This window comes from Acomys minous, assembly GCF_964271855.1.
Source record: "Acomys minous genome assembly, chromosome: 13".
In the NCBI taxonomy this organism is placed as follows: domain Eukaryota; kingdom Metazoa; phylum Chordata; class Mammalia; order Rodentia; family Muridae; genus Acomys; species Acomys minous.
This window is the reverse complement of record NC_140495.1, coordinates 9,080,773-9,107,328: the sequence shown is the minus strand read 5'-3', so window position 1 is coordinate 9,107,328 and position 26,556 is coordinate 9,080,773. Positions and strand designations below refer to the sequence as shown.

At 47.8% G+C, this 26,556-nt stretch overlaps 1 protein-coding gene across 2 annotated transcripts in view; it reads left to right on the top strand.

Annotated features, from left to right (window-relative positions):
- The window catches only part of OSBPL10 (oxysterol binding protein like 10), a 242,041-nt gene that overhangs the window by 190,672 nt on the left and 24,813 nt on the right, over positions 1 to 26,556 (top strand). The gene's annotated exons all lie outside the window — the stretch shown is intronic.

Here is a 26,556-nt window from a genome sequence, read left to right as displayed (position 1 = left end):
TTTTCTTTCTTTCTTTCTTTCGACAAGGTTTCTCTGTGTAACAGCCCTGGCTGTCCTGGAACACTCTTTGTAGACCAGGCTGGACTCCAACTCACAGAGATCCTCCTGCCTCTGTCCACTGAGTGCTGGGATTATAGGCTTGTGCCCTGGCTGATAAACTCCTTTATTGTCTCAACTCTAGTTGGTACTGCCTAGAGCCTCTACTGTGTGTTGGCAGAGCTTAGAGCTCCTACTGTGTGTTGGCAGAACTGTGTGAAGTCTCCTGCGCATGGCAAATTATTCCTCTGGTGGACACCAGGCTTCAGCCTCTCCCTTCCCTCACACTATTGGGAAAAATTCCAGTTCCTTGGGGTCCACTGTCCAGATAGTCTGATGGCCATAGCGAAGGACACCGTTGCTGCCAGGACGCCGTCCCTGCCAGGGCAGTTAGTTAAATTATCTGATTTTACATTTTGGAACGTATGTTTTGGATAGAACAGAAAGATCAAATAAAACGCGGCCTTTGGAATTTAACCGTTCTGACTCCACAGTTTACATAACAATTATTAAGCTCTTACTTCCCGCCTCAGCAGGGTGTGGCTCATAGTCTCCTGCCGGCTGAATGGCTAATGGTTTCTCCACGTCTAGGCTCCAGACAAAGCGTGGCCCTCATTTATCGTAAGCTTTGGCTATCAGTGAAAAGCACACCATATGGGAGGTGAAAACCTTAGTGCTTCTGTCTCTATATCTTTTAGTCTAAGTCCATTTTGGTAGCATGAGGCTTTTGTGATGCACAGAATTATCTGGTTTGTCAACAGATCTGAAAATCATTTAAAAAAGGAACCGATTTCCCAACACAGTCCCATGGTGCTGCTTCTCTGGGACTTGCTTATATAGCAGTTATACAATATCCATGACAGGTGGGAAGGTAGCATTATATATATCATAAGGATACTTTTTAGCCTAGGTATTAGCAATGTTACAAATTGAGCTCAAGGCTGGTGAGGTGGCTCACAGTAAAAGTGCTTGCTGCATAAACCTGGCGACCTGAGTGAATCTCAGAACCTGGGTTAGAATGCAAAAGCTGACCCATGGAAGTTTCTCTCTGACCTCAGCACATGCACACACTAACATACACACAAAATAAGAAGTAAATAGTTTAACACGTGAGTCTGGGTGTGGAGAGACACCTCAGTGGTTAGGAACACTTGCTACAAAACCACAAGGACCTGAGTTTGAATCCCAGCACTCTCATAAGCAAGCACACTGTCAGCCCCTGTGCTGGGGTGAGTGGAGACCAGAGACTAGCTGGAGTGTGCTGGCTGCCAGCCAAGCTGGGAAACAAAACAAAACAAAACAAAACAAAACACACAAGCTGTAGTTTCAGGGAGAGACCCTGCCTTAAAGGAATAAGGTGGAGAGTGATGAAGACACCTGACATCTTCCACATGCCACTTAGAGCCAGTACGGCACACACACATACAGACTGTCCACCACACACAGACTGTCTGCCACACACAGACTGTCTGCCACACAGACTGTAGTCACACACAGACTGTCCGCCACACACAGACTGTCTGCCACACAGACTGTAGTCACACACAGACTGTCCGCCACACACAGACTGTCTGCCACACAGACTGTAGTCACACACAGACTGTCCGCCACACACAGACTGTCTGCCACACAGACTGTAGTCACACACAGACTGTCCGCCACACACAGACTGTCCACTACACACAGACTGCAGGCCACACAGACTATCTGCCACACTCATAATGTAGGCCACACACAGACTGTCCACTACACACAGACTGTCTACCACACTCATAATGTAGGCCACACACAGACTGTCCACCACACACAGACTGTCTGCCACAAACTGACTGTCCACCGCACACAGATGTATGCCACACAGACCACACACACACTAAAAGTAAAAGTCTTGAGTTCAAAGAAAGCATTGTAAATTTAATACTGTCTTTTTGTTAACAATACTTGTTTTACATTAATAATTTCATTATATATAATTAGATATTAAAATATGACATTTTATAATAAGATGTATATTATCTATTGGCAATTAATTAATGTTGATTAACAACTTCGTCATCCAATCTCAGAAGCAGGCCATCTCAACCCTGATGAAATATAAGTGTATTTCTAATGGAGCAAAGATCAGAAGTCATGCAAACTGCCTCTGTCTACCAGGCCAGGCTTTTAAGGTTTAATCGTTTAAATATACATTTTAAGTTTTCCAGGCAAAAGGCATTGTAGAAGTTTCTCTGAGAATTTGATGAACATAATTTTTTTTTTTAATTTTAATTACCCTTTCACTGCAGAGAATCGGTGCCCTCTCCTTGGTAAGCGCCAATGACGTGGGCCTTTTCTGTTACACACAGAGTCATACCAAAGCTGGCCCAGCTTCCTCACGCTGCCGGTCATCTGTTATTTCATCGCAAAGAGGAAATATCACATGAACGGAATATAAAGATCTTTGACAAACATATCCATTCATGATTTGCTATGTATTGTAGCTTTTATGATAAAATCTTAGGTTGGGGTTGGAGAAAACTCGGTGGCTAGGAGTACTTGCTGCTCTTGCAGAGGCCCTGGCTTCTATCCCTGGCACCCACATCAGGCAGCTCACAGTCGCCTGTAACTCCAGCTCCGGGAGATCTGATGCTCTTTCTGGCCTCTGAAGATACTTGTGTTCACATGCACACACACACACACACATGTACATGCACACATACACATGCACAAACACACACACAAACACACACAGATTGAGTAAAGCTCTAAATGTTTATAATTAGAAATATAAAAGTATTCTTGGAAACTGAAACATCATACCAGTAATCTAGTAAAAGGATAAAAGAAAAAGAAAAAGGAGGAGGAGGAGGAGGAAAGAAAGAGGTCTCACTGTGTAGCCCTGGATGGGATGGCACTGTGTAGACCAGGCTGGCATCAAGCTCACAGAGATTTTTCTGTCTCCTAAGTGCTGGAATTAAAGACACATGCCACCACACATGGTCATAAACGTTATGTTGTTATTTTAGGGAAGGTTTCTCTGTGCAGCCCCGGCTGTCCGAGAACCTACTGTGTAGACCAGGCTGGCATCAAACTGTGTAGAGCCACCTGCCGTTGCTTCCCAGGTGCTGGGATTAAAGATGTGCACCACCACATCTGGCTCACAAAAGGATTTTTAATGAACAGCATTTTCAGGCATTTTGACTTTATTTCTATAATTATATATTGAGTTACGTATATCTCAGAAAACTTTCTCTTGGCAATCTCCAAGAGATTCAATCAAGAAAATGTTACAAAGCAATTCTATAGATTCTTTGTGTTAGTTTTCCAAATGTATTTAAAATCATACATCTTGATTAACATAAAGAATTTTTATGTCTTGTTTTCTATTGCCCTTGAACACTAAGGGAAAATGTAAAATTTAATTTCTTTTTAGGATCTGTTTTAGAAGAAAATGCTTATGAAAATTTATGTAGCAAATAAAAAATTTTGTTACTTAACTAACTTTTATCATATGCCTTAATGAATGCTGTTTTATGTAAACACTAACTGTACTTTGAAGTCTTTATTTTAGGTGTTTATTGTCCCACTAGAGTACCTTCCTTGAGAAGATCAGATATCCCTTAATGGTGTGTTCAGAACATTTTCATGTTCTGTGAAGCACATTCAATGTGCTCAATATTTCATTTTAATAGATTTTAGGGAGTTAAGTGTATGGAAGTTTATATGGTGAGGAAGTATAGATCTATCATGTCTATGAAACGATAAGCCCAAATTATATTTATGACAAAGAAGAGTTAGGATCCTCTGTCTTCATTCCTGCTTTGGTGTAAACTGTGCTCCTGGGTTTTAAACTGGCCTGTTTGGGACCAGCAAAATGGGTTAGTGGGTAACAGGGCTCGCTCTCAAGCCAGATGTTCAGAGTCCAGGCCCAGGTCTTACATGGTGGAAGGAGAGAACCGATTCCAGAAAATTGTCCTCTGGCCCCTGCATGGCAACACTGTGTGCCTGGGCCCACATTTATACACATAGATAAATAAATAGCTTTTGGGTTGGGTGTGGTGGTGCACATCTTTAATCCCAGCACTTGGGAGGCAGAGGCAGGTAGATCTCTGTATGTTTGAGGCTAGCCTGGTCTACATAGTGAGTTCCAGGCCAGCCAGTAAGACCCTATTTCAAAATTTTAAAGTGTTTTTAATTAAAATGTATTTAAAATTTTAAGTGACTTCTCAGGTTCAATAGCCGTCCTTCTGATCCCTGCAATTCATTTAGGCTTGGGTAAGGTAAGGACCGTAAATACCCATTTCTTTATGAGACAGAGTGAGGAGAAAGATGACTAAAGTTTAAAATTGTTTAAAAGTCTTTATGAGCTTACATGTGCAGAAAGGTTTCAGTGGACATGACAGTCATCACAGTGCTAAGCTGAGCCACGTCAAAGGAGGAGGATCGTCTTAAAGCCAGCCTAGGCTCCAGAAGGAGACCTTATCTTAAAAACAAAACAAAACACCCCAAGAACTCCATATGTAACAAAAGAGTCAGAAATACAGACTGATAGCCCAATATACAAAATAACATACAAGAACAATTATAAATGTCATGGTGAACTCTTAAGACCATGAAAACACAAGCTGGCATTCTCCCTGGGGGCGCCCTGACCTTGGTATTTTCCATGCCTACACAAATCACAATGGAGATTGCTCCAAAAAAACTGTACTCAAACTGAGAAGCAGACAGCCAGGCTCCCTGGAAACATCAGCCCCTTGATCTTCATCCCACAAGTGTCAGTACCCCAAAAGCAAATAAGATGGCTGTTCAAGTTTCAGACACAGGAGGTGGTTTTTCTCACATCAGCTGGTACAGCCAAGTGAGGAGGAGAGTCCACGCAGCTGCCGGAGAGTGTGAGCTGGAGACGCAGATCAGAGCAGGCACTGGGAAGATGACTCAGCAGATACAGCCTGTGCCTGGCGTGTGTGAGGATCAGGGTGTGGCTGCCTGAATTCCCAGCACGCAGCAGGCAGAGATTGGGAAATCCTGAGGCCAGCTGGCTAGCTGAACTAGCTGCAGTCAGTTGGCTCTGGGTTCGGCCAGAGACCCTGCCTCAATAAAGTGGAGAGCAGTTGAGGACTGGTTCAGTGGGGAAGAGCACTGGCTGCTCCTACAGAGCACCCTGCTTCAATTCCCAGCACCCACGTGGTGACTCTCAACCATCTGTGGCTGCAGTTCCAGGGAATCCAGTGACCTCTTCTGACCGCCATGGGTACCAGGTATGCACATGATCCACAGACATACACGCAGACAAAACACACACACACAGAGTAAAAAAAAAATTTTTTTTTTAATTAGAGAAGAATTGAAAGGGACACTCAATGTCTAGACCAAAGGAGTTAACCAGGATCTTTTGAGATTACAGAAAGCAAACTAGAGTGTTCTTTATAGATAAGACCAAGTCAAACTTTAAAAGCCCCCTCAGCCTTTTTTTTTTTAAGCCAGTTCAACAATAATGCATTATAAACCATTTCATCTCCAGGTGAGAAAAAGTGAAGGTGACAGAGTCAATATAAAATCCAGGTGGCTGCCAAGATTTTCCAACTATCTCACCGGCAGGGCCCAGTCACCACAGGGACCCCCTCACCTGCCTCTCTCTGGGCGGCCATGGCTCCCTGTGGAGATGATGACCCAGTGTCACCTGAAGGGCTTATGCTCTTGCACTTGGCTGGCTCGCCAAGCTGAGCATCCAAGCTTATCCGGGTGTCTTAAGCTCCCCTGTATTCCAAACAAAATTAGGGGATAGAATCCGGTAAACAAAAATGGACTTGCATATAGTTTGGACTGTGTTGGCCTTACAGTTTACTTATTTTTTTTTAGTTGATGGTGTGTGGGGGTGGGGTGGGGCGGGAGGCAGGGTCATGCACAAGCAATCAGGTGTCCACAGAGGCCAGAGTGTGGCTCTTGGCGTTGGAGTTACCGGTAGTGTAAGCCGCCCTGTGGGTGCAGGGAGCTGACCTAGGGGCCTTTGGAAGAGCAGCCAGTACTGGGCCATCTCTCCAGCCTGACAGTGTATAGGACACCATTGTCCAAAGGCCAGCAATTTTTGGTGAGACAGTTTATTTGGTCCTTTCCTGTGAGAAGAGTGGAAAGGCCACTTGGCACCCGATCTCCCTTGTCTCCTTTCTCAACAGTCCCCTCACAGAGTGCTGAAGGTCACAAGGCACTCTTTAGGATTTCACGTCTCTGCTCTGCCACCCGCTCCTGCCCCAGCCTGCTCTCTCTCTCTCCGGCATGGGTCATACTTAAAATCAGACGCTCAGTTTGCCCATTCAGTTCAGTAAGTAGGGGGATGTCCTATAGTCTTTAGGGCCTCGTACGTGCTAGGTAAACACTCTGCCTCCGAGCTTCATTCACCTCAAAGCCCATATAGTTAACCTTAGAAATGTCCCCAGTAGCCAGTGTGATGGAGTAGGCCCATAATCCCAGCTACTCAGGAGAGTGAGGCAGGAGAATTGGGCCAGCCTGGGCTACAGAATGGGTAGCCAACCTAAGAACTTAGTGATAGCCTGTCTCAAAATAGAGAGTAAAAAATAGTAAGCTGGGAGATAGCTTGCTGGGGTAGAGCATTTGCAAAGTGTGGATAAGGCCCTGGGTTCGAGGCCAAGTACTGAAAACAAGATTTTTCCCCCCAAATCATCTATGAATAATAAATAATAAAGGACAGCGTTGCATTCCTTTTAAAGAACAAGTATTTGGTTCTCAATAGTAGCTGACATTTTAGCATTAGGAGATCAGTTAAGACAGTGCCATGTAGCCAAGGCTAGCCCTGAATTTGGGTGTCTTCTGTTTCCACCTCCCACGTGTGGGAAGATGACAAGTGGGCACCACCATAGCATGCTTGGGGTTGACCCCAGGGCCTGCCTCACACACTCAGGCCCAAGGAGCATCACTGGCCCTGCAGGGGCTTTTTGAGTGGCATCTGGTGCCCCGGTCTCTCACCTATAGGACATGGCTGTGTTTCTCCCATGGCTTTAGGAAATGCCTCTCCATTTATGCCCCACCCTCAAGGCCCCCTTCCTTCCTGCTCTCACTTCTTGCTTCCCTTCTGTGTAGCGGTGATGTGTGGGTGCCCTCTCGGCCAGGCGTTGCTTTTTCAAGAAGCATGGGGTATTATGGTGGGTTCTAAATCCCATCCCGCCTCGTGGCACATGACTAGGGGACTTAATGGAGTTTGGTGCTAGGTCAAAGGCAACTTTTGGGAGTGTTTCCCATGTCACTTCTCTGTGCCTCCCACCCCTGCGACAGTGTGGCTTTGTGATGTAAGCACCCATCGGGGTGCTGGGAGCACAGTCACCTTGGAGTCTGTCCATTGTGAGCTCTCGCCTTCTGAAAAGTCAGCATCAAGGAGAACAGTCCTTGATCCCTGGCTGCAGTCCACAGAGGATTAAGTGCCCTGGAGGCTGGTGACTGGAAGGGGCTTTTGAGTTGCCCACCGTTCTGTATGGTGTCCCCTTCTCCACTTTTTCCTCTTCCTCTGCATCCTTCCTATGGGCACGAGCACAGCTGTGAACCAGAGGTGAAGTCTTGAAGAAATGATAGCGATGTGGTAGGCGACATTTGCTCTTCTGTTTGGTGTCCCTACCCTAACCCTCTCCGTATGGCCCCCCACGTCACAACTCTTTCTCCTTATCCCTTGCTGGCCTAGCCCCATCAGATCATGGCAGCAGTCAGGAGCCTCACACCAGCTGAGTGGGTCACGTTTTGATGTGTCCGCGGTGAATAAGTACTCCCGAAGTGATTTATGTGGGCTGGCTCTTGCGACGCTCACTTTTCGAAAATGGAAAGCCGGCGCTCGGCAATTTATGATCTTGGGGAAAGAACGTTACGGAAGAAAGGAGCCAAGTTTTTTTTTTGCCTGTACTGTAGGCTTTGCCTGATCCAATCAATGAATGCCTGCATCCCCCCTCTGCAGTTTGAATTGAGATCTGTAGCATTGCAGGAGCTCTCTGGGTGCTAAATCATAATTATAAGTTTTGGGGTTTGTGGCACTGAGGTGGCTGGGTGCAAGTAGGAAGGAAGTAAATGGTGTGTATGTGTGTGTGTGTGTGTGTGTGTGTGTGTACTTCTGTATGTGTGTGCATGCACATGTGCACATGTGTGTGAAAATGTGTGAGGTTCAACTGCAGAATGTTGAGTTCCAGCAGGTGTTGCTTATGACACCTGAGAATAGTACCCAAACAGCCATTTCTGATTTTTAATTCCATCTGGTGATTTTATGTGTGGCACACACAGCACGTGTGTTGGGGTCTGAGGACGACGTGCAGAACTCAGTTCTCTTCTTCCACCCTGTGGGTCCCTGGTTTGAACTCAGGTGCCCAGGCTTGGCAGCAGGTGCTTTCTCCTGCTGGGCCATCTCGCGCGTCCCAGCATGGCCACTTCTGGAGACTGTGGATGTCCTGTGCCGACAGCATCAGCCTGCCTAGCCCCCTTCAAAGCCTCACCTTCCTCTGCAAGTAGTATAACTAAAGCTGAGTTGGGGGTGGGGCTCTGTGAGGGGGTGTGTCATCGGGGCTCATGGGATCCTGTCACCCTGCTCCTCCCTTCTCTGATGTGCATGCACTCCAGCCTCTGGCTCCTGGATCCTTTCTTCAGCTCCTCACCATGTACAGCTTTCTGCCCCTAGCCTTAGCTAGCCATCCTTTGTGCATCTGCATGCAGGCGCACATAGGTACTTGAGTGTGTGTGAGTGTGTGGGGCGGTCAGAAGACAGCCTCCGGAGTCATTCTCTGGGAGCCGTTCACTTTGCCTTTTGAGACAGCATCTCTCCCTAGCTTTGAACTCACCTAGTAGACTAGGCTCGTCAGTCAGGGAGCCCCAGGGAGCCACCTGTCTCTACCGCCTCAGCACTAAGATTACAAGTGCACCACAAAGCTTGACATTTTTATTTTATTTTATTTTTTTTAAACGTGTTCCTGGGCTCAAACTAGGTCCTCATGGTTGCAACTGAGCCATCCCTCTCCAGCCCCGGCTTCTGTGTTCCTCTCTCTTTATCAACTTTCACAGTGTTAACTAAAAGCCTCATCACTAATACGGATAGGATGGCGGAAGTCAGCTACCCCAAAGGAAAAGGAATTCTGAAACATGGGCAGAAATAGGACTAGTCCCAGTTGGGCCCTTAAGGTCGTGGAGAGTCTCATCACACTGCCCCAAATCCCTGTGCCCCTTCCTCTATCTTCTCAGAAGTGTTTTCCTCCCAAAAGAACGAGAAAGGTATCTTTGTTTGGTTTCTGTAGTTATTTTAAAATTAGTAAATCCCCAGCTGAGGACAGACACACACACACAGACACACACAGACACACACACACACACACACACACACACACACACACACACACACACACACAGAGCAGGGGTTGAGTGGGGAATGGTGTCAAATTTGGCTAGAAGGATGGCCCAGCAGGTAAGAGCACTTTACCCCCAAGCTTGCCAAACTGAGTTTGATCCCTAACGGCCATGTGAAAGGAGAGAGCCAGCTGCCACCCAAGGTATGAGAGCTCAACTCGCTATTGTAAAGATGGTTCTACCCTGGAAATAGATTCACGCAGGAATGGCCTTCTTTTCAGAAAACGTGTTTTGAATTCCAGCTATCCGCTTTGCACTTGTGTGTGTCCCAATATGCAGGGCCAGCGTGTAGTTTGAAAAACATCATGTAATTCAGAGAGAATGAGTCCTTTGGGTGATGTGCACGCGTTCTCATGCTGGTCAGTTTCCCGTATTACAGTGTGAGAAGAAATGGAAGTGTAGGAAGGGACTATTCTTTACCTGCATCTCTGAAACTGCAGAGTGATGACTTTTTTTTTTTTTTTTTTAAGCACTAAACTTTTACTCAGAATGGAGCCTCTTACAGAAACCCTCACTGTGGGGACATGCTTGCCCGTTGTGTGGCACTGTTCTGTGAGGCTCGTACATCTCAGCCAGTGAGTGGAGGCTCTTCCTGTCTTGCAGGAGACAAGTCACTCTCAAGGGCTCCGAGCAAGCTGTGGGTGGCAGAGGTTCTTGTAGCCAGTCCTTACTACTTTGTGGTTCTTCTTTTTCTCACCCTTTATCCTCCCCCCTCCCCGTTTCACCCCCTATCACCAGATAGGAGAGAAAGAACAATGAAGGGGGGAGGGGAAATCCCTGAATCTAATTTCTTTCTTCTTGTTTCTTCTTGACTACCAGCAAGCTACAACCAACATCCCCCACCCCCGCCCCCACCTCGAACAGCCAACAACTATCAATTCTGTCTCTCGGGGTGCTAGCATTTATATGCCCTCTGAAAAGTTCCCATAATTCCAAACGTCACACAATTACAGAAACATTTTGCAGCTGGCAAAACCACGCCCCTGCTGGATCAATGAGGGAAATCAGAGCTTCTGCGAAGCAGCCTCATATCCCCACGCCTGGGATTAAAACAGAAGAGTAGTCTTATTACTACAGGCTATCTAAACTCAAGTCCTTGCCTCACAACAGCCGTATGTGTGTTTGCATGTGTGTAGGTACATGTGTATATGCAGGCATGAGTGTATGTGGGGCCATGGACTGGTACCAGGGATCTTCCTCGGTCATACTTTGCCTTATATACTGAGACAGGGCTCTCAGTTGAATCCAGAGCTCACTGATTGGCTCTAGCCAGCCAGCTTGTTCTGAGGATTCCCCCTTTTCACCTCCCAAGGGCTAGAATTATGTGTGGGTGCATATCTGCCCAACATTTATGTGGGTGCTGGGGATTCAAAATCTAGTTCTCTTTTGCTACAAGCCCTTTCCCCACTGAGATATCACCCAGCCCTCACAACTCCCTCTGTTTCATAAGCTTTGAGAGCACTGTTTGTTTGTTTTCCTCCCCTGAGACAGGGTTTCCCTGTGAAGCCCTGGCTGTCCTGGAACTAGCTCTGTAGACCACACTGGCCTTGAACTCCCAGAGATCCACCTGCCTCTGCCTCCCTGAGTGCTGGGATTAAAGGCGTATGCCGGCTGAGAGCACTGGTTTCTTAAAGAAGCAGTCAGTCCATAGGGCATAAGACACCACGGTACAGTCTGGAGTGGTGGTGTATGCTTGTAATCTCTGGCTTTGGGAGGTGGAGACAGGAGAGTTTCGAGCCAAGCCTTGGGTACATATCAAGTAGCCTGGGCTATGTGATAACAGTAGAAAGTGCAGATCCCATCTGACATAATTTGGACCGTGTAAGGTGTTACAGTCTCTTGCCATCTTTATCAGACATGTGGGGTGGGCAGCAAAATAATTGCATATCTGAAAATTTTGGAATGAACCATCTTCTGACCAGCATTTGGGTTTAGAGGAAGTGTCTCTTTAAACTACTTCTAGGTAAGGGAGTAGCGTTGTGGTGCCTCCCACCCCCCTGCAATCCCCCTGCCCTTCCCCCCCACCTCCCCCCCGCCCCCTCTGGAGACTGACTGGGCACTTTGAGGCCAAACCCATTCATGTCTGCCTAGGATAAGTGGTCACAGCACTAACTCCCCCATCACGAGGTCCCATGTTTTCAGGGGTCCTCTCAGGGCCTGGCACTCAACAGTAAATCGACCTTATTAACCCTTGTTTGGCCTCCTTGCCTTATTCCTGTGTGTGGACATAAAGTGGGCTAGAGAAGTCTTGAGTGTTGTTGCACTATTTTGGGGTTCCTGGGACTCATAAACAATGCCACCTGCCACCTGTGTAGTGGGGTGAGCGTCATCAAATGCCTTCTGTCCTAGGTCCATTCCATTGCTTTGATAAAACACACTGACCAGAAGCAACTTGGAGAAGAGGGTGTTTATTTGGCTTCTACTTCCAGGCCATCATTGAGGGAAGTCAGGGCAGGAGCTCAGCGCAGCAGCCTAAAGCAGAGACCATGGAGGAACGCCGCTTGCTGGACAGGCTCAGCTGTCGTCCTTATACAGGCCAGTACTACCTGTACACCGGATGGTGCTGCCCACAGTGGACTGGGCCCTCCTACATCAATTAAGCATATCCATAGACCAAGCTGATAAAGACTATCACTCAGTTGAGGCTCTCAGAAGATCCCAGGGTGTATAGGGTGTATAGACAGTTAACGCTAACAAGGACCGCTTCCTTTATTAACACAGGCCAACATGCTTCCTCCAGCATAGCTTGTTCAATTGCTATAAAGGGCATTGGGTTTTCCTTGTCTTGCTGTGTCTCTGGCTTGTGGCCCCTTCATGAGTCTTCAGAGCCAGGTTGCCTCGCCTCAGCAATCCTACCTTTCTCTTCCCTCCCTTTTTGATACCAGGTCTTAGTAGTCCATGCTGACCTTGAACTTGGACCTGAAGTTGATCTTGAATTTGTCATCGCCCCAAGAGTTGTACACTGCCAGATATGGCTTACACAGCGCTGGGGCGTTGGACCCAGGACTTGTTGCATGCTAGGCAAACACTCTACCACTATGCTCTTTCTTCTACAACTCTGATTCCCCAGTGCCTTATAACCCTAAATCCACAGTCCGCCTTGGGGGACATGGATACCCAAACTCTTGCAAGGCCTTGGGCTGTGTAGCTCAGCTAACGAGGGCCTTGCCGAGCATCCATGAAGCTCTGGGTTGGCTCCCAGCACTGCATCACTGGGCATGGTGGCATATGCCTCTCATCCTAGCCCTGCAGAGGTGGAGACGGGAGGATCAGAAGTTCAGTACCACCCATGACTACACAATGAGGTTGAGACCAGCCTGGGCTATTTATATTTAGCCACATTAATCAACTCTAATGTGGAACTTGTAGGGAGTTGAGTGAAAACCCACTACTGCGACCCTTCTTTTTGACGCTACCTTTAGAAGAGGCTCCTGTTCACTCCTAGGAGAGTAAACAGGAAACCCAACATGCACATTTGTTCCTTAAAAAACAAACAAACAAACTTATCTCCCTATAGATATATCCAGTAGTTTCTTAGTTTAAAAAAAAATATTTTTTTTTGACAAGGTCTTACTATGTTGCCCTGGCTGGCCTGGAAGTCCCTATGTAGACCAGGTTGGCCACCCTATGAACTCACAGAGATCCACCTGCTTCTGCCTCCAAAGTGCTGAGATTAAAGGTGTGTGCCACCATGCTCTATCCCACCCTTTGTGGCCTTTTAATTTAACAGTGTTATGTCTTCCCATGTCCCTATGTCATCTGTGGTCGTCTGTGCAGCTACAAAGCTTTTGTTGCTCAGCAGCTTCCTGCTTCATGGAGTTACGGCTCTCGCTTTACTAAGGCTGAGTGATTTCATTGGGCTCCAGGAGAAGAGATCAGGAGTCCAGTGTTCCCCTGGCATAAGCCGTTCTCGCCAGTCTTGCACATCTTTCTTCCAGAGACATTTCCCAGCAATAGAGCATAGGTAAACTCCGGGCAACACACAAATGGGATTTGATCAATAGCCCATTGTCCTGAGTTAAGATGGATGCTCCCAACTCCATGCTAGGGCTTAAGTGCCTTTCACCTCTTGCCACTGGAGAACAAGTGTTAAATCCAGGCCTGATGTTTCAAGCCTCTGGGAGGCTTAGGCAGGGGGATTGCTGGGAATTTGAGAATAGCCTGGACTACAGATTAAGACCCTTTCTCAAAACAAAACATCTGACAAACAACAAAAATGTTGTCCTGTCCAAAACCTGAAGCGCAGGGATTTACTTTGTTACTGTCTTTTTGGGGAGAAAGAATAACCTCGTTTTTAATTTATATTTTTATAACTATGAATAAAAATTTAAGCCTACTTTCACATATTTATTGACTGCTTGATTTTGTTTTCTAGCTTTTTTTTTTTAATGTTTTCTAGCTTTTTAATGTATTTATTTACTTGGCCATCCTGGGACTCGAACCCTTAACCTCCTAGAACTCAGCTGCAGGCCTTGTCTTTTTACTCGTGTACTTTCCCGCCGGGTTGTCTGTTACTCTTCTGGTGGATATTTTCTAAGAATTCTTCTGATGGCTTTAAAATATTTTATTATGTGTATTTGTGTTTTGCTTGTGTGTATGGCTGTGTACTGCGTGTGTGCCTGGTGCTGGGAAGGCCAGAGAGAGCGGCATCAGATGCCCGAGAACTGAAGTTACAGACACTTGTGAGCTGCCCTGTTGAGCTGGGAGTTGATCCCAGGGCCTCTAGAAAAACTTAAAAGTGCTCTTAACCACTGAGCCATCTCTCCACCCCCCTCTTTTGCTTTTTAATGTTTTTAAATCTAATTTATTACTGTTTACGTGTGTGTGTGTGTGTGTGTGTGTGTGTGTGTGTGTGTGTGTGTGTGTGACACATGGGGAGGTCAGAGGACAAATAATTTTGGAAGTCTTTTCTCTCTATAATGTGTAGATTTCAGGAACTAAACCCAGTTGGGCAGGTTTGAGTGACAATGACATGAGGATTTAGAGTCACCTCTGAAATGATTTCCAGGGACAGTCTTGAGAGACTCGGTGGCTCTGAAGGCCAGGCCTCCTTGCAGCCTTGCATAACTTAAAGTTACAGAGTTTTCTGTGTCTCTGTGTAAGGAAACCAAGAGCCTCCTAGGCGGGTGGGCATGGTGGCAGAACGGCAGCCATGGGACTACACCACTGGGACCCTCTGGCCAGACTCTCTCTGTCCACTCCTAAGAGAACCACTCTGTCTGCCCCTCGCCTACTTGCCTGTTCCATTCCTTGCTCAGAAGCAGGTGGCAAATATTGGCACAGTGTTTGCAGAGGGTCCTGTTTGGACCTTCCATCTTCGTCTAGGGTCTGATGTTGTTAGTTTTAAAAGAAGCTTCATGTAATTTTGTGAGGTTAAAAAAAATGTTTAAATGAAGCTTCATGCTATTTGTCAGGTTAAAAAAAAAGTAGTTTCTGATGCGGGCGGTGGGGGAGAAGAAAGAGGAGGGAAGGAGGAGAGAGTTCAAATTTCAGTGTCCGTCCTCAGATGCTGTCTACCTTGGTTTTCTTTGTTTTGTTCTGGTTTTGAAGTAGAGTTTCTCTCCAGCCTGATACCCACTGCAGAGGCTGGCCACCCAGTGAATCCTAGGTACAGGAATTGCAAGTGTGTGCCATCACAGCTGGCTTTTTATATGGCTGGGGGAATCGAACTCGGGGCCCCTTGGCTGCAGAGTAAACATTTTACCCACCGAGCTAGCTCCCCAGCCTCTAGAAAAATAGTAATTTCTAAAAAGTGACTCTTAATGAAAGAAGTGACGCTTTTTAGAAAAGGCATCAAGTTATGGATGATAAAACAAAAATGTCTATTACATTTAAATGTTAGTTTCAAATGAAGTGTTACATACTTGGTGGGGGGGGGAGAGAGAAAGAGAGAGACAGAGAGAGAGAGGGAGGGAGGGAGGAGAGAGAGATCGATTCCTAGAGCCAGAGTTACTGGCGATTGTGAGCTTCCGGCCTGAGTTCTGGGAAGTGAGCTGGTGTCCTCGGCAAGAGCAGTCTGTGCTCTTAACCACTGAGCTGTCTCTCCAGCCCCCAGAATTACATTTAGACCTCAGCTTTCCTTCTGAGCCAAGGGTGCTATTCCCACTTTTTGATTGTTAGAATTGTCACTGCATTTTACTGGAGTTATTGAGGATAATAAGAGCTGTCTCATAGATTTCCCCCTTGAAATGTTCATTTTCATTTGCAAGAGAGCAGGCAGAGTGGAGTGCTGGCGTGTGCCAGTTTTTAAAGCACAGGACCTAGCAGACCTAGTGTGGGTTTTATGGCAGTGAGGTAACAAGAAAAAAAAAAAAAAGAATCCTCATAACTACTCTCTTAATTCCTTTGTTCAGTTCACATTTGAATAAAAGGGCGGAGCAACCCTCTGAATATCCTCATCACTGGCCCCTAGAAAAATAAACACATGATGCAAGTTAAAAAGCAGAGACAGCACAGAGCCGGGTGTGGTGGCACATGCCTTTAATCCCAGCACTCGGGAGGCAGAGGCAGGCGGATCGCTGTGAGTTCGAGGCCAGCCTGGTCTACAGAGCGAGTCCAGGACAGCCAAGGCTACACAGAGAAACCCTGTCTCAAAAAGACCAAAAAAAAAAAAAAAAAAAAAAAACAGAGACAGCACCTGCCACTCAAGCCAAGCTCCTGAACGGAAGTTAGAGACTGGAGTCCTAACGGCCATTGCTGGTGTTCCCTGGCTGTGGGATGTGAGAGCGAGGGTTGTTTTGTTGAAGGTTTTCTTTCTTTCATCTGGGAAACACTGGAGCTAGGGAGCTATGGGGACTGCTTAGTGGCCACAGCGCTTGGTGTACAAGCCTGGGAGCCCGAGTTCAGATCCCCAGCACCCATGCAAAAAGCAGAGTGTGTCAGTATGTGCCCTGTGGCCCTAGTCCTGGGAAGTCAGAGATAGGTAGATGCCCCGCCCCCACCCCTATCCCCCCACCCCCCACCCCCAACACCCCAATCCCTCCACCCCTGCTGGAAGCGGGTCCCCTGGGCATCCAGTCTATGTAGAAAAGTTTTAGATTTAGTGTGAGAGACCCTGCCTCAAAAAATAAGGTGGAGAGTGATAAAGTAAGACACTTAACAGCTGTGTCCTGCCTCCATGTACACACACACACACACACACACACACACACACAAACACACAAACACACACACACATATACACATACACACACACACTAGAATTTATTTTCTCTCCACTGCTTTTTCCTTGGTTTGTTAATGTTTCTGGAAATCTAGATGAGAAATTGGAGCAGGAGGCTTGCCAGAAGTCCAGGGTCAGTTTGGGCTGCACAGTAAGTTCTAGACCAGCCTGGACTCTTTCTTGAGAAACAAAGGAAAAGAAGGAGAGAGGAAAGAAGATAAGGGAGGAAGGGAGAAGGGAGGACGGAAAGACAGGCTGGACAGGTCTTGTTACAGCAGGGCGATCTTTAGCCTCCGTCTGTCCTAGGCAGGAAGCAGAGGACAGCATCTGGACATCCCACCCACCTCTTGAAACAGGATTTCCATTTACTTGCTTTTGCTCCTCTGAGGGCTGAGTATGCATTGTGTCGCCCTCCTTGGTGACTGTGGCCTGGCAGAATGTTACCAGCGAAGGGCTCCTAATGAGCCTTTCTTGTTTCATTATTCAAGATGCTGTCCCTGTTGACCTGAAGAACAGTAAATGCCTCTTGCTTTTAATGACTTGTAAATCCTTACTGTTGTGTGGTTTGCATGGCTGCTGGCTCTTTCCTTGTACCCGGTCTCTCTGCACTGGGAAGGTCTGGTGGGAATTTCCAGAGGGGAGGCAAAAAGAGCTGGAATGCCTGGGTTAAAGGTCAGAGTAGATTGGCCACTTGGCTGGAAAAACAGCCCAGTCTAGTCTCCCTTGTCCAAGGAGATTGCTTTCTGCTTCTGCTTTGGGGTCAAGTGAAATTTCTAGAACCCGGTCTGATGTCAAGGAAACCATTTACTGACCTCCGTATCTGTGGGGAAAGTGTCTTCCTGCCTCTCCTTAGGAGCCAGCATAGAGCCAGGTCCTTGGGACCTGGTCACTTGGGACTTGGTTTGAACTATTGCCTCTGTCACACCCTTACCTGAGACCAGGATTAGGGAGCCTGATGCCTTTGTCTGTAGTTCCTCCAGCCCCATGGCGTGGGACTAGAGTCCTCTGCTGTTCCTAATAGGTTCTGCAAGGCTGGGGGTGGGGCAGGGCTGCTGAGCACGGCAGCACACTGGAGGTGGTTGTGTAAGGTGAAAAGTTCGAGGCTCCACAGTGATGTCAGTGTTGCTCATATCACTGACACGCACGCTCACAATGACATGAATTTACATATAAGGTGCTAACATCTGTCAGAACCTGCGGAGGTGTGTGCTGAGATCTGTCCGCAGCACCAGGCACAGAGCAGATCATGTTTCCTTTGGAGGGAAAACCCAGAACAAACACAGCACAGCTGTGCTCTAGCCCCAGACTCCTGGTCTTACAGAACAGAGTGGACCGTGGCTTAATATTTCCTTCCCGCCTTTCTTCCTTCCTCCCTCCCTTGTATAGCAGGCTCTCTCATGTAGCCCAGGGTATAGTTGGAGATGAACTCTGAGCCTTCTGCCTCTACTTGCTGAGTGCTAAGATTCCAGAAGCCATAACGCCCAGCCAGCGTGACTTTTCGCAGTCACATCCTCTTGGCTCAGATGCAATAGGCCTGGGGGTCACACACACATGCTCCTCCCACCATGTCACCCCAATCCTCTGCTTTGCACCCTGCCCGCCCTGGCCCTGCCTGAGTTAGCATGCAGGCCCATAGCACATGACTGATGGGTGAAACCAGTGGATTCAGTGTCTGGCACCTACTTCCTGAAGAAAGGCGTCACCCATGGGCAGGTTGGAAGGAATCCACCACCCCGCCCAAGGCAGAGGTCAAAGCTCATCTCAGCTGTGGCTGAAGAAAGCCAGTGCAGCATTCTATGCACTGGGTGTTACCACAGAGCCAGTCCTAAGTGGTAGAGTTCCTGTGTATGCTTTTAGGCACCGGCTCCTTTTGGCTAGTTTTCAACAACCAAACTATTTCATGACAGCTTATTTCTCAGGTGGGGCATTTGTAAAATCACCTTTGTGTTTGGGGTTTAAATTTCACAGCCATCTACTCCCTATAAACCAGCTCTGTGTGACCAGGAATGTAAGACCATTGAGCTGGGCGTGGCAGCAGCCAGAGGCACCCTCAGAAGCTCAGCTGTGGGCCTGTGATTGTGCCCACCTGGGTGGTCAGAGCGGAATCATCATACAGATGCTGACCCTACAGAGAAACAAATGGCGGACAGAGTAGAAGTAAATTAGGGGACTATAAAACTGCCAGTAGGCTCACTGGTATAGAAATTTGGCCTTTCAAAGCAGTGGGTCACGACCCCCTTGGATGGCAAATGACCCTTTGACAGGCGTAAGACCGTTGAAAAACACAGCTATTTATATCACCACGCACAACAGCAGCAAAAAGTACAGTTATAAAGTAGCAATGAAAATCATTTCATGTTTGGGGTCATCACAACATGAGGGACTGTATTAAGGGTCACAGCGCTGGCAAGGTTGGGAACCGCTGTTCTAAAGAGTTCCGTATGGCAGCCATTTGCCACCTGTGGCTACCTAGATCTTAAGATGTGGCTCATGCCGCTATGGAACTGAATTTATTTTTTTTTAAAGCATTTTATTACACTTTGCCTATTTTGTGTGTGAGAGAGCAGAAGGGCATGTGCCACGGTACATAAGTGGAGGTCATGGAACAGCTTCTGGGAGTCAGTCTTTTCCTTCCATCCTGTAGGCTCTGCGGTAGGTGCCTTTGCCTGGGGAGGCATCCTGTCAGCCCTTATTTGCTTATCTGAAGAGTGTGTGTGTGTGTGTGTGTGTGTGTGTGTGTGTGTGCGCGCGCATGTGTGTGTAGGGTTGAATTCAGGGCCTTCCAAATTTACCCTACCACCAAGCCACATTTCCAATTTCAAAATAAGTTAAAGGAAAAAAAAGACTGGGAATGTGGTGGCAAAGTGCTGGCCCAGCAAAGACAAGGTTCTGTGTTCAATCTGCAGTATTGCTGTATATATGTTGCAGCTCATGCTTGTGCGAGCACATGTGTGTGGGGGCACACATGTGTATACACACACACACACACACACACACACACACACACACACACACACACCACTCTTAAATAAAATGCCATGTGAAAGGTGACAAGGTTAAAAGCTGGCCCTGCTGGGGAAGGAATTCTGGGAAGCCCTGTGAGATATTTGGTGCTCAGGAACCCTCCCGTCCTATGGGAACCGTCACGGCCTCCTTCCCTGGGGCTGCCAATGCTAAAGGCCCATCCCATTTGCCTTGCAACTTCTGCCTCCTGCATGCTAGCTGCTGCTCTTCCCACCCCTGGTGTGGCTGTGGCCTCCTCCTCTTTTGGTTTTCTTCGTTCCTTGACTCTTTCCTGTTCCCCTTTCATGTAAAATGGCCATGAAATGAGATGAAGAATGCTTCCGGTCCTTGCTAATAATGTCCCCACCCCATGGTTTTAAAGGTGACAGATGAATTCTCTTGGTTTAATTGTCCTTGGTTCTGTTGGCTGTTGACAAATGTCCTCCAGAACCCCCTCCTTCCTTCCCTCCCTCCCTCCCTCCCTCCCCAGGAGTGCCATCTTCCTGCCTTCCAGGGTGTGTTTTATTGAAAATTAACCTTTCTGCAGGTCGGCCCCTTTGCTTGGGAAGAGCACCTCTCCTTCCAGTCTATGCGAGCCAAGTGTGGTAAATGTGTGTGTATGTGTGGTTAGCCCAAGAAAGCCAGCTCAGCCCCTGCAAGGCAGCCTGATTGTGACGTCAGCAGCAGCCAGAATCAGCATCTCCAGGACGGCAGCCGGGGGGGACCAGCCAGCTGTCCTCACACCCATCCAGTACAAGAGCCCGGCTTCTCCATCTGGGTCCTCACCGCTGCAGCACCATCGCTGAGCCTACCTCCACATGGCAAAAATAAGAGTCCCTACATAAGGTGGTGCACGCTGAGGCAAGTTGACCATCTGGCTCCGGAAGAGACTCCACACATCTGAGGAAGTGAACACAACTCTGCCTGTGGCATGCTCCAGCCCAGGACAGTCACCCTTCCTCTCCACAGAAACTCCTTCTGCTTACAAACCATGGCCTACTTGTGGGGAACCAGACTCAAGTGCCAAAGAGGCTCTTCCAGAAGAGAGTGCCCACCTGTGCTAAACATGGAACGGACAGTAGGTCACCAGGAGCAGCTATTTTTGCTTTCATAATGACAAAACTTTGTGACCTCCCCCCCCCCATGTTCTCGGGGGAGATGGCTTTTTCCAAGCATGTGATAGTGAACGCCTTGCCTGTGGTCTCCATGGGACATAAGTGACTGCTGTAGGGTGCAGGAGAGGAAACCCAGGAATGTTTGCTGGGGCCGTGGGCAGATCTTGCATGACTTGGGATGTGACTGCATAGGCGTGGGGTGATTTCAGCTTCCCATGCCACTGTGCCAGGTTTTTTTTTTTTTTTTTTTTTGTTTTTTGTGACACTTGGCTATTAGAGGGTATTCTTAGTATGGGAGACATTGATTATGTGAAGGTATAGTGGAGGACTGTGCAATGGCGTGGTAACTGGGCTAACTACACTCTGAATAGAAATTGGTAGGCCACGAAAGTACTAAGTCCTTGATTTAATGGATTCTGTAAATGTGGTCAACAATAACAACATGTCATTAAAACAGAAAAGCATTGAGCAGGTGTGGTGGTGTGCACCTGTAATCCCAGCTCTCTTTGGCAGGTGGAGATGGGAGGGTCAGAAGGCTGCCTTCAGCTGCGTAGAGAGTCTGAGGCTAACCCTAGCTGATAAATGGCTTTGGCATGCTAAGGCAGTCTGTCAGACATCACCCTTAAACATTGGGTGCTGAACCAGATAGTCCTCTCCCGTAGTGCCTCACTGAATCTCAGAGCTAAGGCATCAGGCCAGGCAGGCACAGAGAAAACTGAGTCCATTCAAATTCCCAAGGGCTGGGTCTGTAATGGGAGAGGGCGAGATTGCTAAGCAAGCATCAGCCAAGGAAAGGACCCCTAGGAAACTCCTTGAACTGCCCCCAAACTCCAGTTAAATTACATCTGTGTGTTGAATAAGACAAATTGACACATGCTCACAAGAAACACTTGATGGAAGTTTGCGTTTGTGTTGAAGAAGAATAGAGGTTTCCCAGAAATCAGAGGTGAAGGTGAGTTCTCAGTGGTCCCTTTCTGCACATGGCATCTCATGGGCCCGCTTCTCTCTTCTGCATGGGAAGTGGTGGGCAGGCCACATCAACAGATGTTTCAGCTGCCTTCCCTTGGACCATCCCCAGCTAGGAGTCATTTCTTTTTCGGGCTCACTGTTGAGCCTTTGGGGAGTGAGGTCAGCCAAAAGGCGTAGACTCTATGGAAGTTCAAGGAATATGTGGGGTCTGTGTTCAAGAAAACTGCTCAGGCACAGGTGTGTGTGTGTGTGTGTGTGTGTGTGTGTGTGTGTGTGCATGCATGCATGGTTATATAGAGAGATGGAAGTGCACACATGCTCTCATATGCACACGTGTGTGGAGGCTTGAGGTAATGTCAAGTGTCATTTCTTGGAAACACTGCTGACCTTACATTTTGGCCTGGAGCTCATCAATTAGGCTAGGCTGGCTGGCAGCATGCCCCAGGGAGCCTCTCATCTCTGTCTAGGACACCATGCCTGGCTTTTTGCAGAGGTCCTGGGGATCCAAGTCAGGTCCTCATACTTGCATGGAGAGCACTTTGTTGACTGAGCCAGCTTCCCATTTCTCTGCTCAGATACATGTTTGCTTAAAATAGCAAGGATGGTACTGCATATTCTAGAGACTGTTTATGGGTCCCAAGCCAAGGGGAGAGAGAGAGAGAGAGAGAGAGAGAGAGAGAGAGAGAGAGAGAGAGAGAGAGAGAGAGAGAGAGAGAGAGAGAGAGAGAGAGAAGAGAGAAGAGAGAAGAGAGAAGAGAGAAGAGAGAGAAGGGGAGGGGAGGGAAGGGGAGGAGAGAGAGAGAAGAGAGAGGGAGAGGAGAGGAGAGGAGAGAAGAGGAGAGGAGAGCGAGGAGAGAGTGTGTTACACAGTATATGTGCATGTGTGTGGGTACCCACAGAGACCAGAAGAAGGCATCAGGTGTCCTCTGTCACTCTTTGCCTTATTATTCCTTTGACTTAGGGTCTCTCCCTAACCTGAAGCCCCTGTCTCTTGGCTAGACCGGCCCCAAACCTTAGTGATCATCTTATCTCTGCCCTGCTCAGGGCCGGGGTTACAGGTGTATGAAGGTTATGACCAGCTTACTATGTCCTTGAGGTATCTCTTTAGCTCAGAATTCCATGTATGCCAGGCTGAGAATGACCTTAGACTTCTGACCCTCCTGTTTCCACCCCAGGAATTGCTGGGACTCTGCCACACACACCACCATGCTCACTACTGGGGATCAAACCCAGGGCTTTAGGCAAGTATTTCACCAACTGAGCTACCTTCCCAGTGCCCCAGGCCAAGGGGTCTTGCTGTGGGTACTGTGATAGACCTCCAGGGAGTGTCCTCATGCCCTAGCGTGCCTTCCTTCATCCATCACATCTTCACTCACCCTTCCCCTCAAGTCATTAATATCTGTAGCACCATACACCCTAAGGTGCTTGTCTGGTAGAAATATTGTATTTATTTATCTATTTATGTTATTTGAGACTGGGCTTTCTGTGTAACAGAGACCTGGCTGTACTGGACTTATTTTGTAGACCAGGTTGGTCTCAAGCTCACAGCAATCCACCTGCCTCTGCCTCCTGGCTGCTAGGATTAAAGGTGTGTACCATCATGCCCTGCTGTTGTTGTTGTTGTTTTTTTAATCTCATTTTTCCAAAGCCCACTTCTCTTTAAAACATATTTTAATTCTATTTCATCGTCTAACTAGTATATATTCTTGTGGCTCAACTCGTTTGCAAGGATTACTGGGTGGAAAGGCCTTGAAGGTCATCTTGGGTTGAGGCATGTTCATTTGCTGAGTGTTACAAGTTCGTTTTCACTCAAGATGGAGAAATACCATTGTGCCCCCTTGGAACACCTGGAGTTCATTGCTTTGTTGGTGAAGATCAAAGGTGTACGTGTACAGGGCACCAGGGGAGAAGCAGGTGTTACCACCGAGGGGTGACAGGGTGTGATAAGTCCCTCTGCCTGGCCATGGAGATAGGTACTCAGATCCAGTGACAGTGGCCAGTGTCTTTGGTTTTGTTTCTCCTTAAAACAGTGTCTCATGTAGCCTAGGTTGGCCTCAGAATTGCTATGCACCTTGCATTTCTGCCTGCCTCTACCTCCCAAGTGTTGGCCTTACAGGCGTGTGTCACCATGCACACCCATTTTAATGGTGCTTGCACTCGAACCCAGGGCATTGTGCATGTTAGGTAAGCCCTCTGCTAATTAAGTCACAACCTCAGCTTAGTTATCTTTTTTTTTATTAGTATCTTTGAAATCCATGTCAGAAAGCAGATTCAGCAACGCCTTGCCCCGCAGGAGGAAAGGGTTGAGCCTTTGATCTCTGAGCACAGCCTGGATCTTCAAAGCCTCCATTCCCAGTGGTGCCTGTGAACAGAAAGTGCTTCATGGATGCAGACAGGTGGTGTTCACATCACCAGTTATCCAGCTCAGTGCTCTCCATGTCTCGTACCCCAAATACTAACCCACACGGAGAGATTGAGGTCCAGTGTGGATGGGGCCAGCATGCCCTCTAAGATAGTCACTCTCAACGTTAATGAATGAAACCAGGTATAGGTGGTGGTGGTGTGTGTGTGTGTGTGTGTGTGTGTGTGTGTGTGTGTGTGTGTGTGTGTGTTGAGACTCTCACTCTCTAGTTCAGGCTGGTGTCAAACTCATAGCAGTCTTCCTGCCTCAGCCTCCTGAGTATTGCGATTACAGGTGAGAGCTGTCACACCCCTGTTTTCTTTTGTTAAAAATTGGTTGTGTGCTTGCTGATGGGTAGGTCCATCTACAAGTCATTCTGTTACTGCTGTGATGACTCCTATTGCTGCTTTGCTTTTGTTTTGTTTTTTGAGACAGGGTTTCTCTGTGTCACCCTGGCTGTCCTGGGCTCACTTTGTAGACCAGGCTGGCCTCGAACTCATGGAGATCCGCCTGTCTCTGCTTCCCGAGTGCTGGGATTAAAGGCATGCGCCACCACATCCGGCTTCGGCTTGCTATTCTTATCAAAAGGCAAGTTCTCAGAAGCTTGGACAGACAGCTAATAGTGGTGGATCCTTGCTTGAGGTTAGGGCAAGGTTTGCTAAGCCTCTGTGCCCGGGAGAGGATGTCACTGTGCACCCCCAAACCTCCTTCCCACCAGGAGTTCTGGTGGCTAGGCTAAACCCATCCCAGGCTCTTCCATCATTCTGCCCATCGCTGTGAATGTATTGAGTAGCTTCGAATCCTACCCAGGGGACTGCAATGTGGAGTTGATGTGGGAGGAGCCAGAGACATTGGTGTTTGCCTTGACACTGTTCTTGGAGTCGATTGGTAGGATCTTGCAGAAGACCTCTGGCCACTGGAAATTAGACATGATCTGGGTTTGATTTTCAGGTAGATCAGGCAGCACAGGGCTGGGGATGGTCCACGACCAATGCTTCCCAGACTGAGCCAGGATGTGTTTAACTCCCAGTCCCGCCCTTTTGAGAGAGTGTGTCAGATGGTTCCTGGATTTGCAGCCATCTTGAACTCCTTGTTCCGTCAATCTTTGTTCCTTTCCTCCCAACGCTAAGATATGTAGCTGTTGCTGTCCTCCTCCACCTGCCCTGGGGACTCTGCCCAAGTAGGTAGGTGCCTGCTTCCTGGGCATGTTATGGGGAGTACTATGGCCCCCCTCCCCCCACCGCCCTGACCTTGGGAGGGATGCATGTCCTGAGTAAGTGACTTCAGCAGTGTCAGATTGGAATAGCGAGCTCCCAGGGAACAGGGCAGACATGGAACACTGGCCTGGAACCCAGAAGTCACAGAATGAAAACCCAGAGGGAGGTCATGCAAAGGGTAGCCTTGTGACCGGAGGTCATGCAAAGGGTGGCCTTGTGACCCCTCAGCCAGCCTCTCTCTCCGTTCAGGCTCCTGGTGCCACAGCCTGGGCAACAAGCCACCACACCAAACAAAAGAGTAGGTGTTGGGTAGGCAGAGCTGGAGGGACTAGAATGCGGTCATGGGTCCTGGCTGTAGCCTAGGTCCCCGGCTGAGTGTTCTTTGCTAGCGTGGGATGAGTGAGGGATCCTCAGCCACTTCTGAATGCTCTAGTGAAGCAACTTGTCCTGATGCTCTGTACTGTAACCCAAGGAGAAGGCTGAAGAACTAGGGCATGGCAGGGACTTGAGCCCTGAGGGGTTCACCCAAGCCTCCCCCCACCTTAGGGAGAGGACATGGCCATTTGGAAGCTGTCAATAGCGAATTCTACTTCAACTGGAATTTGAAAATGTCTACCCCATCTGAGAGGGAGCAGACAGCACATAGACGTGTGCTGGCCTGGACAGCCATAGCCCTTTAATCACTGGTGCTCTGTGTGCGCTAAAAATGTATTTAAATGTAAGACACTCTGTCTAATAAGACTAATAAAGCATTGTGGGTTTTTTTTTTTTTGCAAGGACATGTGAACAAATCTGTCTTTTTATACTTAACATCTCTGAATCCTTACATCTCTCTACGAGGAGCTTACTCTGTCTACTCTGCTGCTCATAGCTGGATTCAACTCTAGAATGCCTGCTTATAGTATTTAAAGAGGGACTGCAGCCATGTGGGCTAGTGGGACAGGCTGGCAGAGTCCCAGGGATGGTACATAGCAATGTTGACAGTGGCACACTAGAAAAATCCTGTGCCCGCTGGTTCCCCCTTGTACAGTTGACATCTTGGTTCCTCTCTGTGCCGTGTGAGAGATGGGACTCGGTGACTGAGTTAGCAAATGGGCACCAGGAAGAGCAGGGCCGGGGGCCAGCGTGCTCCCCTGCCACCGCTGTGAAGTCTCAGAATGTTTCCTAACTTTTCATTTTTTTGTCTCTTCATGACAGTTCCGGGGCTTAGCTTGCTAGAGTGGTCCTTATTGGTTTGAGTGGAACTGTCTCGGAGTGAAAATTTCCAGAAATAAAGCAATTTTAAAA